Genomic DNA, 14928 nt, shown 5'->3' with positions numbered 1-14928 from the left:
ATTCCTATGTGTCTTTAATTCCAACTCAAGGCACACCCTGTTCTGAAAACCCCTGTGCAGTTTAGATGTGGCTGCAGTGGACTCTTCTAACACCCGCTATTCCCCTTAGCATAATCAGAGACCACAGGCTCATTTGTCTTCCTCTCCTATGAGACCTCGTTTGGCTTTGCATTCCCAGAGTCTAGTCGAGTTTCTGGCACACTGGAGCTGCTCATAGATGTTTGTGGAACGAGTAGATGAATAAATGCATTTATCACTGAATGAGATGGTTCCTTTCCATTCCTTTCCTCAATTAAAATGCTTGAATATTTAAAAAAAATCCTTCTTAGGAAATTAGTTTTGAAAAATAAGCATTCAGCTCCTACCTCCTACACAAAGAACATCAGAGAATAACAATGAACTGTAAATTGCAAGTTGGACTTGCTGACGGAGGGAGTTTGTAGTGTGAACCACTCAACATCCCAGGCACTGTGGAGTCCCATGGGGATATAGGCCAAGCTCGAGGCATGCAGTTCTGGGAGATACCCCACATTGGGCTTCCAGAAGCCTCTGTGTTCTAAGGATGCTCACAGCATCCTTATAGATTCTCACAGCATCTCTGAATGATAAGCAGGAGAAACAGAGAATTTCTTTTTTTTTCCTTCCCTCCCTTTCTCCCTCCCTGCCCCCTCCCTTTATCTTTTTTCCAGTTGGAGAGTTAGAACACAGAAAAAGACCTAAGCAAATTGCCTAGCGTCACTTAAAAGAGAACAGTCAAGCCAGGACACACTCTGGTGCTCATTCCACAAAGCGGTGCTTCCTGTAACTTTAAACAGGTCTGTGTTTTAATGAATTCATGGCATATGGGCCATAATAATCAAAATGCCTGGCATTTCCTGGAATTTATGATCAGGTGGGGAATAGGTCGTTTTCTACTTTTAAATGAATTCTCACATGTCTAGCTTCAGAGTTAAGAAACTTGACATAAGTGAAAATAGTTTCTGGAATAAGTAATGCTTTTTTGTTTATTCTGCTATCTGTACTCATATCTTCTCTTTCTTAGCTCAAACTTCATCCCCACCCAGGAACTGCCGTTACTATTTCTTCCCTGGCATTTTAAGAATGATTGGCAAGTTATTGTTCTTAAAGTCTGTATCATGGGGGACAAAAAATGGTTTTGTTTGTTATCTTCTCTGTGAACAGAGAAGTTCACAGTCCTTCACCATCGGCCATCCCTGGTGACCTACAGTTGTTGGATACTTGTCTGTAGACAAAGAACTCTCCTTCTGACTTGGCTTTTGTTCTTCTGGTTCCCAAAAAGCCTTGTTGATCCAGGGAGCAGTGAAAGTCTATGAATTCAGCAATGGCCTGACCCTCTGGCAGAGCCTTTTGGAGTTCTCCTGAGTGTGAGAATGGTAGCTGGGTCTCGAGGATCTTAGTTGGTCTCAATTGCTGAGAAAATTGCCCCTGAGTATTTGTTGTGGGCGTTTAATTCTTAGTAACGGTTATACCAATTGATGCCAGTGAGCTTAAGCAAATACCCATGCTACTGACATTGATGTTTGTGTTGTGTTCCTGAAGTAAATTCAAGTTCCTCCTAAGCCTGACCTGCTCTTCTCCAGAAAATCTCTGGTTGCAGTGATAGTGGTGATTTTTTTTATGAACCTCAAATTGAGTTTCTCAGGAGTGCCTTTTAAAAAAGCTTTTCCCATGCTTCTTTTTTTCTTTCTAATATCTTATATGTGCAGTTCTTACCCTCTTACAAGAACTCTTTAAAATGGAATCCCTGAAGATGTCTGTGAAATGCATTCTTTTCTGAGAACAGACTGTCATGGGAGCTATTCAGAGCCGACATCATTCTGTCTGAGAATTGAATGAGGCACTTTCCCAAGCATATTTTTAACTCTAACAACAAAAGACTGCAAGTTTGTTGGATACTTCCAGACCCAGTCAATTTGTCAATGAACTGTAGATACTCAGGACCTTCTCTCACACTAGCAGTCCTCCAGAAGCACCACTAGATTTTCCAGAATGAGTCCTCAGCGCACTGAAGCCACTGGCATGGCCTTGGGTTCACTGGCATCCAGGAAAGTAATGTTCTCTGTGTTGAAGTTACCCCTGCAATACCGCTTGGTTAAAATATTTGGAATTCCTAAGCTAATATAATAACAAGGAAACCTCTAGGTTTCAAAGATCCCAGTTCAAATCTAAGCATTGGGAAAGGTAGGAAGTAAGTCTCCTGGATTTGGAATTCATTACAGATGTGCAAGTTGTGGGGTATATGGGGCCACATAAAGTCCTCCTCTCACTGAGACAGATGCTGGGGGAGAAAAGAGAAGCACTTCTCAAGGAACACAGTTCGGGCAGGTACACAGTATCTACATTTGATCTTGTTAGTGCTTGATGGATTCCCATGGCAATTCCCTGAGGTTAACCAGCTATGACAGGGGAAAGTGATAGCCACATGATTCATGAATGTGTATAACCAAATTGTCCCAGGCAAGGTTCAGGGGGTCACATAGAGACCAGTGTCTGAGGTCAGGTTTCAGGCTGCTACAGTTGCTGTCCTCTAAGCAGACAGAAAGAGAAGTAGTAAGTGTGGACTGGAATAATACCCCCATCTATGATTCAACACCAGTTAGGAAGGAATCTGTAGGGGCACAAGATAAAGCACTTTTTTTTTTGGTTTCCTCTCCTGTCACATGAGAAGGGATGAGGAGAAAATTAGAAAGCTCATAATTTTACTTGAACTTCATTGAATGTAAGCTGGTATCATTTAATTTATTTGGATCTGACAGGGTGTCTCAAATTCATAACTGACTTACCTGGTTTGTGAATTGATTATTTTAAAACATGAGTGATTAATGGTAACATTCCATGGTTCATTGTGGGAAGAATTTAGAAAGGGAAACAATGACCCGTGGTGTAAGGCCATAGGCACGTCAAAATCAGAATCTGTACCAATTAAAATAACTTCCTCTTGAATCTCAGGTTACCTTGGGAAAGTGTATGATTTTCTGCACAAGCATTTCAAAACATTTAAGCTTCCGTAATGCCTGCTTGATTTAATTCCAAATGCATTACCTCCTACAGAAAGAACACAAGAGCGGGAATTGACTTTGTAAATAGTATAGATCAAATGGAGCTCACTGACTTGCCCAAGCTAATAAGTGGCAAGACCAAAACTAGAATATCAGAATTCAGGGTTTTGTCTTCTGAGCAGGGTTACCTTCTTTTTACCCTTGTCCACTCAGTGTTAAATTTGAGGTGATACATTTATTGAATGGATTCTATTTCAGTCATTCAGTCTTAAATATTACACCTTTCCTTACAAATAGTACAGCAAAAAAATGTTATTGCATTTTCTGCTTTGTAATTTACATGTTACATCACATTAAGCACATACAAAATTGAAGAAGTCACTTTTGTGTGTTTTTATAGTATTAGGTTTAAAAATCTTATCTTAGTACAATAGACATGTTTATAAGATTTCTTGAAATTTTTTGAGTAAATCTGGTTTTATTATAAGACACTTTTATTCTAGCCAGTAGTCAAAAAACTTGCTTTCCTATAGGCATAGGCTTAGAATAACTTAGACCAGATCGAAACAGGCTTATCAACTGAACAAGAGGCATTGCTGATCTAATTTTAACAAGTTTCTATTTTGACAGTTAAGTTAGTGGATTCTTTTTCCTTAAACAGATTCTATTAAGAATGATACATTACTTGAGATTGTTTATTCCAGCATAAGGTTTGTCCTATATTTTCAACTGGTCTCATAATTGATAGGAAAAGGTCCTGGTTTAGAATATGAGACAATCCCTTTTACTTTTTCAATTTATTTTTGGATTTTATTTTTGTGTAATGTTATATTTTTGCTTGTCTAGGAATTGCATAATGTCTTTTACCCTTTCTCAGAGAATGGAAATCCTACTTATGTTCCATGACTAGGCTGAAATACTAGTTCTTTTGTGAGATATTACTGATTTCCACTCCTCAACAGATATCAGAATAAATTTCTTCCTCTTCAATATTCTCAAGACTGTTTCATTATACATCTGTTCTAGCACTTAATTTAAATCTGCTTTCTGAATTCATTTATTTGTTGAGCACCTACTATGTACCAGGCCCTGGTTTAGACTTAGGGAAAGAGGGTTGAGCAAAATAGACAGAGTTTCCAGTCTCATGGAGATTATATTCTAGTGGGTATAGACAGACAATAAATGAATAAGTATTGAGAGGGAAACAAAGCAAGTTAAGGGAGTTAGAGATTGCCGGGGAAAGAAGTATTTCTATTTTTTAATTGGGTAGTTGGGGAGGAGGAACGCCTTTCTGGGAAGGTGACATTTGAGCAAAAATCTTTAGGAAAAGACGGAGTGAGCTAAGCAGATATTTTGAGGAAGAGTATTTTAAGCAGAGGGAAGAACAAAAATAAAGGCCGCAAGGCAGGATTGTGCTTGGCATATTTGAGGAACAGCAACGAAGACTGTGATGTGGAGTGAGTGAGGGGGAAAGCAGAAGGAGATAATAAGATAGGCTGCGGAAAAGACTTGAATGTTTACTCTGTGTGGGAGGTAAAGTCACTGGAAGGTGTTGAACTGAGAGGTGACAGGACTGCAATGTCGAGAATAGACTGTTGGGAGGCAAAGGGAGAAGAGGAGATCATGGGGGCTTACACTAAAAAGTGGTGAGAAGTGATCATATTCTGGACATATTTTGAAGGTAGAGCAGAATTGCACAACTGATGGATTGGACATGGGATATCAGAAATCAGGGATGATGCCAATGTTTCTCCCCTTAACAGCTGGAAAAATGGACTTACCATATACCAAGATGAGGGAGATGGTGCAAGGAGCAGGTGAGGAGGGCAAGATCAGGAGTTTTGTTTTGGACTTGTCAATTATTTTTCACTTGAAAAATAATATTAAATCTAAATATTATATTCTAACAGAAAAAATGCTCATTGAATTTTCACAGAGTGAGTGCACTTGTAACCTGCATCCACATCAAGAAATTGTAAACTATGTCAGACACAGAAGTAGAGATTTCAAGTAGGCATTTGGATATACAGGTCTGTAGTTCAGGGGAGTTATAAAATTGGATTTGTCAGCATACAGATGGTTGCTAAAACCACCCGAGATGAGATTACCTAGGAACTGGATGTGGATAGAGAGAAGTCTGAGGACTAAGCTGTGGGACCTCCTAACATTTAATGATGGCAGAGATGAGGAGAACACAACAAAGGAGACTGAGGAGGAGAAGACAGTGAAGTAGGAGACCCAAGAGAGTAAGAAGAAAGAACGAGTACCTACTAAGTGCAGGAACTCTGCTAGGTATTGGGAATAAAACAGCAAACAAGATCAACAATGTCTTTGCCTTCGTGGAGCTTATGTCAAGTGGGGTATACAGACAGGTAAAGAAAAATCTGTATTTACCTATTCTCTCTCTCTCTCTCTCTCTCTCTCTCTCTCTCTCTCTCTCTCTCTATTTATTATGAAGTATAATATAGGCTCTGAAGGAAAAGCATAATGAAAATATTTGTGGGGGAATCTGATTTAGTTAGGAATGGTTTCTCTGAGGAAGTGATATTTAAGTTCAAGCTTGAAGGATGAAAAGGGATTTTTCAAGATAAAATTTGAGGGTTATATTAGTTTGCTAGGGCTGCCATACCAAACTATTATAAGCTGGGTGGCCTAAAACAACAGGATTTTATTTTCTCATATTTCTGGCAACTAGAAGTCAGAAATCAAGGTGCAGTAAGGCTGTGCTCCCTCTGAAGGCTCTAGGGAAGAATCCTTTCTTGCCTCTTCCAGCTTCTAGTTGCCCAGGCATTCATTGGCTTGTGGCTGCCTTACTCCAATCTTTGCCCCAGTCCCCACATGGCCTTCTTCTTTGTGTGTATGGCTCTGTGTCCTCTCTTCTTATAACACCAATCATTGGATATATGGCCCACCCTAAACCTAGCATGATTTCATCTTGAGATCCTTAGCTAATTAGATCTGCGAATACCCTATTTCCAAATAAACTCACATTCTGAGGTTCTTCATAGATGTGAATTTTTGGGGGGATGCTATTCAACGCACTGCAGAGATAAACAGAAGAAATAATGTGTTTGAAGCAATGGTGTGCTGGAACTGGCTTGAACCTGCTTGCAAGATCCAATTGTCAAATTTTCAGCAATTTTGTTATCTGGTTAACTTTACATTGGTAGCTTGAAATTGGCCATGATGGAAATATTTATACCATGTCAATTGGCAAATGCTACAAATCAGGTTTGTTCATTTTTCTTCTGGAGAGGCAATTACTAAGCATTCAGTCAACACACCATTCATGTGAAGATCTTGAGTCCCAAAATAGATGTGTGTGGTATAGTTGCACCATAATGAGGTGTGACTGGAGAAGGGCAGACCAGTCCACACAGGGCCTTCAAGTCCCTGATAAGGATTTTGGATTTTAACCAAAGTGCACCTGGGAGCTATCTGAGAGTTTTAATCAGAAGAGTGGCAAGGTCAGATCTGTGTTATTGTTCTACTTGTTTACGTGCCAGTCTTTTGTACCCAAGAGCAAGCTCCTTGAAAGGGATTTCATCTTTATAATTGTTTGTATCCTCCATGAAAATACCACACATAATAGAGATTTGATAAATGCTGGTTGATCTAAATGGGGTTTTGTAAATACCACACAGATTGGTTGAAGCAATGGTTAATGAATCCAGCAAACATGATCAATCAGAAGTATGTCATGGAGGAATTATAAAACAGTTCTATCATCATACACCATCCATTTAGCAGAGGTGCATTTAGAACTTACTGTCTACAGGCACTGTGGGGATGCAACAGTGAAGAAGACAAAGTCGGGGGCGGAGGGGTGGCTCAGTTGGTTAGAGCATGAGCTCTGGGCAACGGGGCTGCCGGTTCGATTCCCACGTGGGCCAGCGAGCTGTGCCCTCCACAACTAGAATGAAGTCAATGAGCTGCCGCTGAGCTCCCAAGTGGCCAGATGGCTCAGTTGGTTAGAGCGTGTCCTCAACCACAAGGTTGCTGGTTGGACTCCCGCACAGGAGGGTGGGCTGCACCCCCTGCAACTAACAACAGCAACTGGACCTGTAGCTGAGCTGCGCTCTCCACAACTAAGATTGAAAGGACAACTTGACTTGGATGGAGCTGATGAGTCCTGGGAAAAACACACTACTATTACCCAATTAAAAAAAAAGTCCTGGAAATACACACTGTTCCCCAATAAAGTCCTGTTCCCCTTCCCCAATAAAATTAAAAAAAAAAAAAAAAGACAGTCTTACCCATAAGTTGGAATCTTGTAGAGAACATAACAAAAGGCTGTCAGAGTCTTTTGTGATAATCTGTGTGTCAAGGTAAACATGAGAGGCTCTCTTGAGTTTTGGGGACTTGGGGAAGCTCCCATAGAAAGCATAATTTTTAGAGAAAGTATTGCTACCTAAACTGTACTATCAGTTTGAAATTGTCCTCTAAAAAGGGTGGTACGCAGGCTTGAAGGAATGAGGGAGCTGAAGGGCTTTGTACCTTTGAAATGACATTGGAGGCTTGTTATTTCCTCTACTTGCCCACATTCAGTGTTTCTGTCACTTTTATTCCTTTGAGCAATGATAGGAAGTATTCTAAGATGGCTGCCACTGAGTCTCACCCGTATATAATCCTCCCCCCTTTGCGTGTGCTTGGAAACTGAATTTGAGAAGATATTATTCCTCTGCTGATGTTGTTATATAGCACAAGGGAGATTACCCTGGGTGGGCCTGACCTCATCAGGTGATCCCTTTAAAAGCAGAGTGTCCTCTGGCTGGCCACAGGAAAGGAAGGCAGAGATTTGAAGCACAAGAACGATTCAATGCAGTGTTGCTGTCTTGGAGATGAAGGTTGAAGTATGAGGAAGAATGTGAGTGCCTTTCTAAGAAAAGAACGTAGTCCCCAGTTAAGAACCAACAAGGAAATGGGGACCTCAGTCCTACAGCAGCAAAGAACTGAATTCTGCCAACAATTAGAATGAGCTTGGAAGAAGATTTTCTTCCCAGAACCTCCAGACAAGAATCCAGCCAGGGGGTGGCCAGATAGCTCAGTAGGTTAGAGTGCAAGCTCTTAGCAACAAGGTTGCCGGTTCGATTCCCACATGGGCCAGTGAACTGTGCCCTCCATGACTAGATTGAAAACAATGGCATGAGCTTGGAGCTGAGCCACTGGTGGGCAGCAGTTAGCTCAGTGGTTAGAGTCCCGTGCTCATAACACCAAAGTCGCCGGTTTGAGTCCCACATGGGCCAGTGAGCTGCACCCTCCACAACTAGATTGAAAACGACTTGAATCCTGGAAAAACACACTGTTTCCCAATATTCCACCCCCCAAAAAAAGGAATCCAGCCAGGCTAACACCTTGATTTCATCCATGTTATACCCTGAGCAAAGAACCAGCCATGTCATGCCTGAATTCTGACCTACAGAACTGTGAGATACAAAATTTGTGTTGTTTTAAGCTACTACATTTGTGATAATTTCTTACCTAATAGTAGAAAACAAATACAAGGGTGTCCACTCTGGAGGGTCAGTTCAGGAATAGTGAGGACAAAATTTTTTTGCTCATTCTGCTAAGGAGAGGTGAGGAAGCCGGAGTGCTAGTTCACAGAGCAGGAGAATGACTCTTAATCACCAAAGATGACTCTTATCACTGGAAGATGACACTGGCTTGAATCTGCATATAAACTTTACTAAACAACCTTTATCTACCATTAGTTTCCCCCATATATTTACCTTCCCACAATTTATTAGCTCTAGGAGCCCAAATTCCATTTCCTTTCTCTAGTCACTTTTCCACAATTTATCACTCTTTTGTTAAAATGGTATATAAGTCCCGGGTCTAACCACAACTTTGGGGTTTTCATTTCTTTTTTGTGTAGCTTCTCCTGCCACGTATCAAATATGTGCGCCTGTTTCTCCTGTTATTTTGTCTTCTGCCAGTTTAATTGCAGGCTTCAGATACTGAACCTAAGAGTGTAGAGGAAAAGATTTCTTTTCTCCCCTCCAGTGGTGGTAACTGTTATGAAGAAGATAAAAGAAAGTAATAAGATAAGGAATTGCGGAAGGTGACTTTAGATAAGGTAGTTAGGACAGGCTCTTCTGAAGAGATGACATTTTAGTTGAGACCTGTAAGATAAAAAGGCACAGGCCATACCAAGACCTCAGGAAATGCATTCCAGGCACAGGGAATAGCAAGTGAAAAATTCCTGAGTTAGACATCAGCCTGGAATATTCAACAGGCAGAAAGAAGGTGAGGGTGGTTGAAACAGAGTAGACTAGGGAAGGAGTTGAAGTAGATGAAGTGAAAAATGTTGGGAAGGGCTGGCCTGTGTGGGATCCTATAGGCCAATGGTTCCCAAACTTGAGAATCACCTGGAGCGCCTGATAAAGTTCTTAGACCACATCCCTAGAGTTTCTGATTCTGGGGACCTGGGATGGGTCCAAGAATTTGCTTCTTGGAAAGATCTGAGTTCTTATCCTGTGTTGCTACTTCTTTTTTTTTTTTTTTTTCCAAAATTTCTTTTCATCCTCACAAGCATTTGGTGTTGTCACTTTTTAAATTTTGGCATTCTTATAAGTGCAGAGTAATATCTCATTACAGTCTTTTTTTTTTTTTAAAGATTTTATTGGGGAAGGGGAACAGGACTTTATTGGGGAACAGTATGTACTTCCAGGACTTTTTTTCCAAGTCAAGTTGTCCTTTTCAATCTTAGTTGTGGAGGGTTTTGTTCAACTTCAAGTTGTTGTCCTTTCAGTCTTAGCTGTGGAGGGCGCAGCTCCGCTCCAGGTCCAGTTGCTGTTGCTAGTTGCAGGGGGCAGAGCCCACCATCCCTTGCGGGAGTCGAACCGGCAACCTTGTGGTTGAGAGGACATGCTCCAACCAACTGAGCCATCCGGGAGCTCAGCAGCAGCTCAGCTCAAGGTGCCATGTTCAATCTTAGTTGCAGGGGGCGCTGCCCACCATCCCTTGTGGGACTCGAGGAATTGAACTGGCAATCTTGTGGTTGAGAGCCCACTGGCCCATGTGGGAATCAAACCGGCAGCCTTTGGAGTTAGGAGCATGGAGCTATAACCGCCTGAGCCACCGGGCCGGCGCCCTGTGTTGCTACTTCTTGAATGAAACCATTCATGTCACTGAGCCTCTATTTCCTACTTGAATATTAAACATCAGAAATAAAAAAAAATCATAGGGTGCTAAATGATCTCATGTATGTGCTAGAACTGGGAATTTTTCATGTCTTATGATTGTTAACAAAGATTACATTTATGGGTTGCAAACAAAGGAAATCCCAAATGTAGTTGTGGGATGTGGTAAATGAAAGAAGGACACAAGTAAAGAAGAAGGAGGAGGCATGGAGAGTTGCAGGTGGGCATTTTTTTTTGTAAATTAAATTTAAGTTAAAAATATTTGTTAAATTGAGAGCCCAACTTGAGCCAGAGTTTACATTTTTAGACTGAACTTGAATGCCTTAATATTGAATTCACTTATTCATGGAATTGTGTGACTTTGATCTTTTAAGAAATATAACACTGTGTTAAAAGCTCAAAAGATTTTTGTCAGAGAAGACCAGTAAGTAACTCTTAAAACCTTTTTGAAGTGGAAATGATTCCAACTACCCAATATTTCACCCATCAGGGGAGAGGGTTTGGTTAAGGCTCACGCTAGGGGCTTTGACTGTACTGTTAATGTTGATAACAGCTGGGAATTTACCCTAAAGGCATTTGAGCATAATATGTGTGTCTGGGAAGAGTCAATATTTATTTAATTTTAGGTAACACAATTGGGAAAGACTGGAGGTGGAAAAGAGGTGTGTGTGTGTGTGTGTGTGTGTGTGTGTGTGTGTGTTTACATGTATGTAGGACACTTCTGTTTCCAGTCTGATAACAGTCTGAGGAAATCTACTTGATATGTGGAGAAGTTGAAGAGGAAGGTGGTAGTTAAAGCACTCCTGTTTTCTTAAATGCCTTGAGAACTGGTGTCACACATTTACAGGGTCAGAGAGACAAACAACCTTATAGTTTTAGGACTCCTTCTGTGTCTTGGTTTGGTAAGAGCTTAATAGATCCCCGAGTGTTTTATGTTTGAACTTTTTGAAACTAGAACTTGATGGCAGAGGGACTTTCTCTGAAGATTTCTAAGGAAAGGGTAAACTCCTATCTAATAGGAATAGTATCTGTGTTATGCTTTATGGATGTAGGCTAAATCAGGGTTTCAAGATATATTCGAAGTGGCCTGTCAAATCCTCCTTCACTCATGTTCTCAAGAGAAGGCTTTGTTTGGGTATCCCTTATTGGAACTCAAAGATTTGGGGAGCATCTTACACTTTCAATTATGAGCAGTTAACAGGAAGTGATGAGATTGACATCTAGAGTGGGTGGAGTGGGAGAAAAGGAGGGAAAAAAGGTGATGATGTCAGAAGCTTGGGCTGGTGCCAAAGGGCAGATTTTGACCACTTCAAAGTTTGGCCTGGAGCCCTCTCCTTCACCCCAGATGCAGCAGGCCCTGTATGATGGTGGGAGTGGGGGTAGGGTGGGTAGGACTCAGGTTACTTAGATTAGATACTGGCTTCATTGTGGTGTCATCCTGATCAGTCATTTTTTGTTTTGCATTGTATAGAATAAATATCTACCTGATATCATGTTCTATTGACATTTCTCTGATGTGTCCAACAGCTATAGAATGTGTTTTTCCACCTCCTGGGGGTTGTACTGGAGGACTCATTCTCCTCATGCCTCCTCTCCTCTCTCTGCCTGCTCTCAAAACTCCATCAAGTCTGCTCCATGAAGGAGGTCATTCCAGGATGGAAGTTTTGCAAGGCAGGCACTTCTGGCAAACTAGGGAGGTAGTAGACAGATTTGGGTCTATGGAGTCAAACACGGCTGGATCACAAGTTTAGCTCTGTGCTTACAAGGTCTGTAATGTCAGGCACCCCTGTATCAGTCAGGGTTAGGACAGGAAAACAGAAATTACTTTTGGCATTTCAATCAAAAAAGGTAATAATGATATAGAGACTTAGGTGCTTGTATGACTCTTGGAAGGGTTGGAGGAGCAAAGGTCAGAAAAAGCCACTGCTAGCTCTCCAGTTTATTGCTAGTTTTCAGAGACTCAGGAAGTTACTTCAGCTATCTAGGGAAGGAATTGCAGGAGACTGCCACTGATGGTCACAGCTGCCAGCAGCATCACAGAGGGTAATTAGCAGAAAAACACCTGGAGGCTAATGAAAAAATTCGTGTCTGTTGACGTATATAGGTCTACCTGCTGGTGCCTTTTCTTCACCTTCCAAATTTTGTGCATAACCATTTCATTAGGGGAACCTAAAATGAATCCAGTATCCTGCTGGCAAGGAAGTCTGGGAAATGTGGTTTCCAGACTTCTAACCCCTGAAAACCAGGAGCGGCATAGAAGGAAGTGCAAAAATGTTGAATGACAGCACAGTCTATGTCCGACACAGGCATTATGTCCTTGAGCCTGTGTTATCATCAATAAAACAGAAATCATAATATCCACAACTATGTCTATCACAAAAAAATGTATGCAAAGGAACTGCTACAAAGCTCAAAAACCATTTATCCCTCTTTTTTCCACTAAAAATAATCACAGAAAACCAAAATACTTTTTGAAAGGAAAATAAAAAAAATCCTTTTGTGCTACTTATTATTTATTAGACATAAGAACAATGCTCACAGTATGCCACCCCAAAATATGGTACTCTGGCATAAGGATTATTTTGAGCTGTAGGCAACTGAGAAGGATACACAAGGAAAACTCTCTGCCCTCTCCTTCTCCACAAGAAAGGGCAGAGAGATTCTTAATTACGGGACTCAACTTTATACACTGGAGGAATCTACATAACAAACTTTTCTAACTAGCTCTTATTTTGCATTAGTTTCCTCATATGTTTACCTTCCCATAATTGCTGCCCCCCCCCACCAAAAAACAGCAACTCAAAGCCCTTGTCCTGTGTCTTGTCACTTCTCTAAATTTTTTTGTTAATATGCTGTATAAGTCCAAGTTCTAATCACCCCTTTGAGTTACTCATGTCTGAGTATTCCTGTGTCTATGCACAGTGCACATGTTAACAAACCCTGTCTATCTCTTGTCAATTTGTCTTTTGTCAGTCGAATTTACAGGGCTTCAACTGGACAACCTAGAAGGATAGAGGAAAAAAGTTAAGTTTTTCTTCCTCTACAATAATAAATGTTGATTGTAAAAATTTTGGAATACCATCAAAGAAAAAATGCACTGGCCAATTAAGGAGATGATTTTGTTCAGGCTATTGCAAAAGGGGAATGTTTATGAATGAGGAACATCTCAAAGAAGAAAGAGAACCCCTGAGATTTTAGAGGTGAGTAAACAAGATAGTCATAAGGCAGGGTGGACAGGGAGTCTTATGGGAGTCTTGTGGGTCTTATATCTGGGTACAAAGGGCAAGGTGGTCCTTTGAATTTATTCGTTTCTGGAAAGGGCTAAGGGATTTCTTAACCATTGCTACTTTCTAGGAGCACAGGGCTCAGATAAAACTCAATATGGTCAGTCCCTCCTTTTGTTCAAAACAAATATCACAAGTCACTGAACAACTCAGGGGTGATCATAAGCCTTCTGAGTGGAGGAAGTAGGGTCTAAGAAATAGTATCTCTAGGACTGTTGTTCGCATTGTTCCTGTAAAACCAGTTAAATCATCTGTTGAGATTTGCTGGCAAAGGTAAGTTGTTTTAGGATCCCAAAGATCAAGTATTTCAAAAGAGGGATGCCTGGGGTGAAAAAGAGAAATACTAATGTAAAAATAAAAAGTTACATAAAGTAAAGAGCCAGGAGGTGAACAGTGAGGGTAACCAGTTCACTAGATTCCAAAGAAGGAGTGAAGGAAAATCTTTAGCTTAGTAGTCAGGAGAATTGTAGATATTTGACAAATCTCTTTCTTAGCATTTTGAATGTGGTTATTGACTGTAAAGATGTCAGAGAAGTTTTGGGGAACAAATGTATAACAGTTGCTTCTGACTACTGAGCACGCACCCTCTCTGGAGGCCAGAATTATGTGAGCACCAGTTGGTGAGGCAGCATAGCTCACTGACTTTCTTAAAACTCTCAAGTTAGTATGTTATGCTCTTGGTCATGTTGTTCACAGTTTTGGTTACCTCTCATACAAGGGTGTGCATGACTTGAGCATTTTACTGGGCTTCCTTAGTGGTCCAGACAGTGGCTTGTCCAGGCAGAATTCTAGCTTATGCCTGGTCTGCTGTGATAATGAATCCTTCAAGGTTTATGTCAAGTCTTTGAGACTCAGCTTGCAAGGGTTCTTCAGGTTCTGAGGGAAAAAGCCAGCTGCAAGGGAACCCAGAGTCTCAACGGGGATACAGACAGTCAGATTTTACTTCCTGTTGATACTGAGTCAGGCAGGAGGGGAAAAAATTGAGTATGTTAGTTTGGAGGGATGTAGTCAGATATTGAAGAAAACTAAAAGAATGGACAATTTGATAAGAATGGACAATTTAGGCAAAGTAACAGGATCTAGTCTAATTTACAGGTAGGAATCCAAACTGTTTATTCCAGAGGGAGAAGAAGTCAATTAAATCTCCATCAGACAAGATAGAGTTTGTCTATCTATCAGTTACCTGTAATTTACAAGTAAATAAAAAACAGTTCAAAGACAGTGAATAGGACCAGAATCAGATAACCCAGAAGGTTGTTCTATAAAAGATGCAGAGTTCTCCATTGAAACAAAACATTTCTCTGCAGTACTGGAAAGTATTCACTTACCAATTCTGTGAACATTTGTTATGTAGTTAAGACCATAGTGAATACTCAATTCAATATTTTTATTTAGTTTTTACGTGCTTTTTCCCTCAATTAAGAAGGGGTTCTTTGGAAGTGATAAAATGTTATATATGTATACAATGGCACATCATTCTGA

Source organism: Rhinolophus sinicus, chromosome 18 (genome assembly GCF_057876585.1).
Source record: "Rhinolophus sinicus isolate RSI-liver-muscle chromosome 18, RSI-T2T, whole genome shotgun sequence".
NCBI classification, from domain to species: domain Eukaryota; kingdom Metazoa; phylum Chordata; class Mammalia; order Chiroptera; family Rhinolophidae; genus Rhinolophus; species Rhinolophus sinicus.
The sequence above is the reverse complement of the archived record's forward strand: the minus strand, read 5'-3'. Positions refer to the sequence as shown.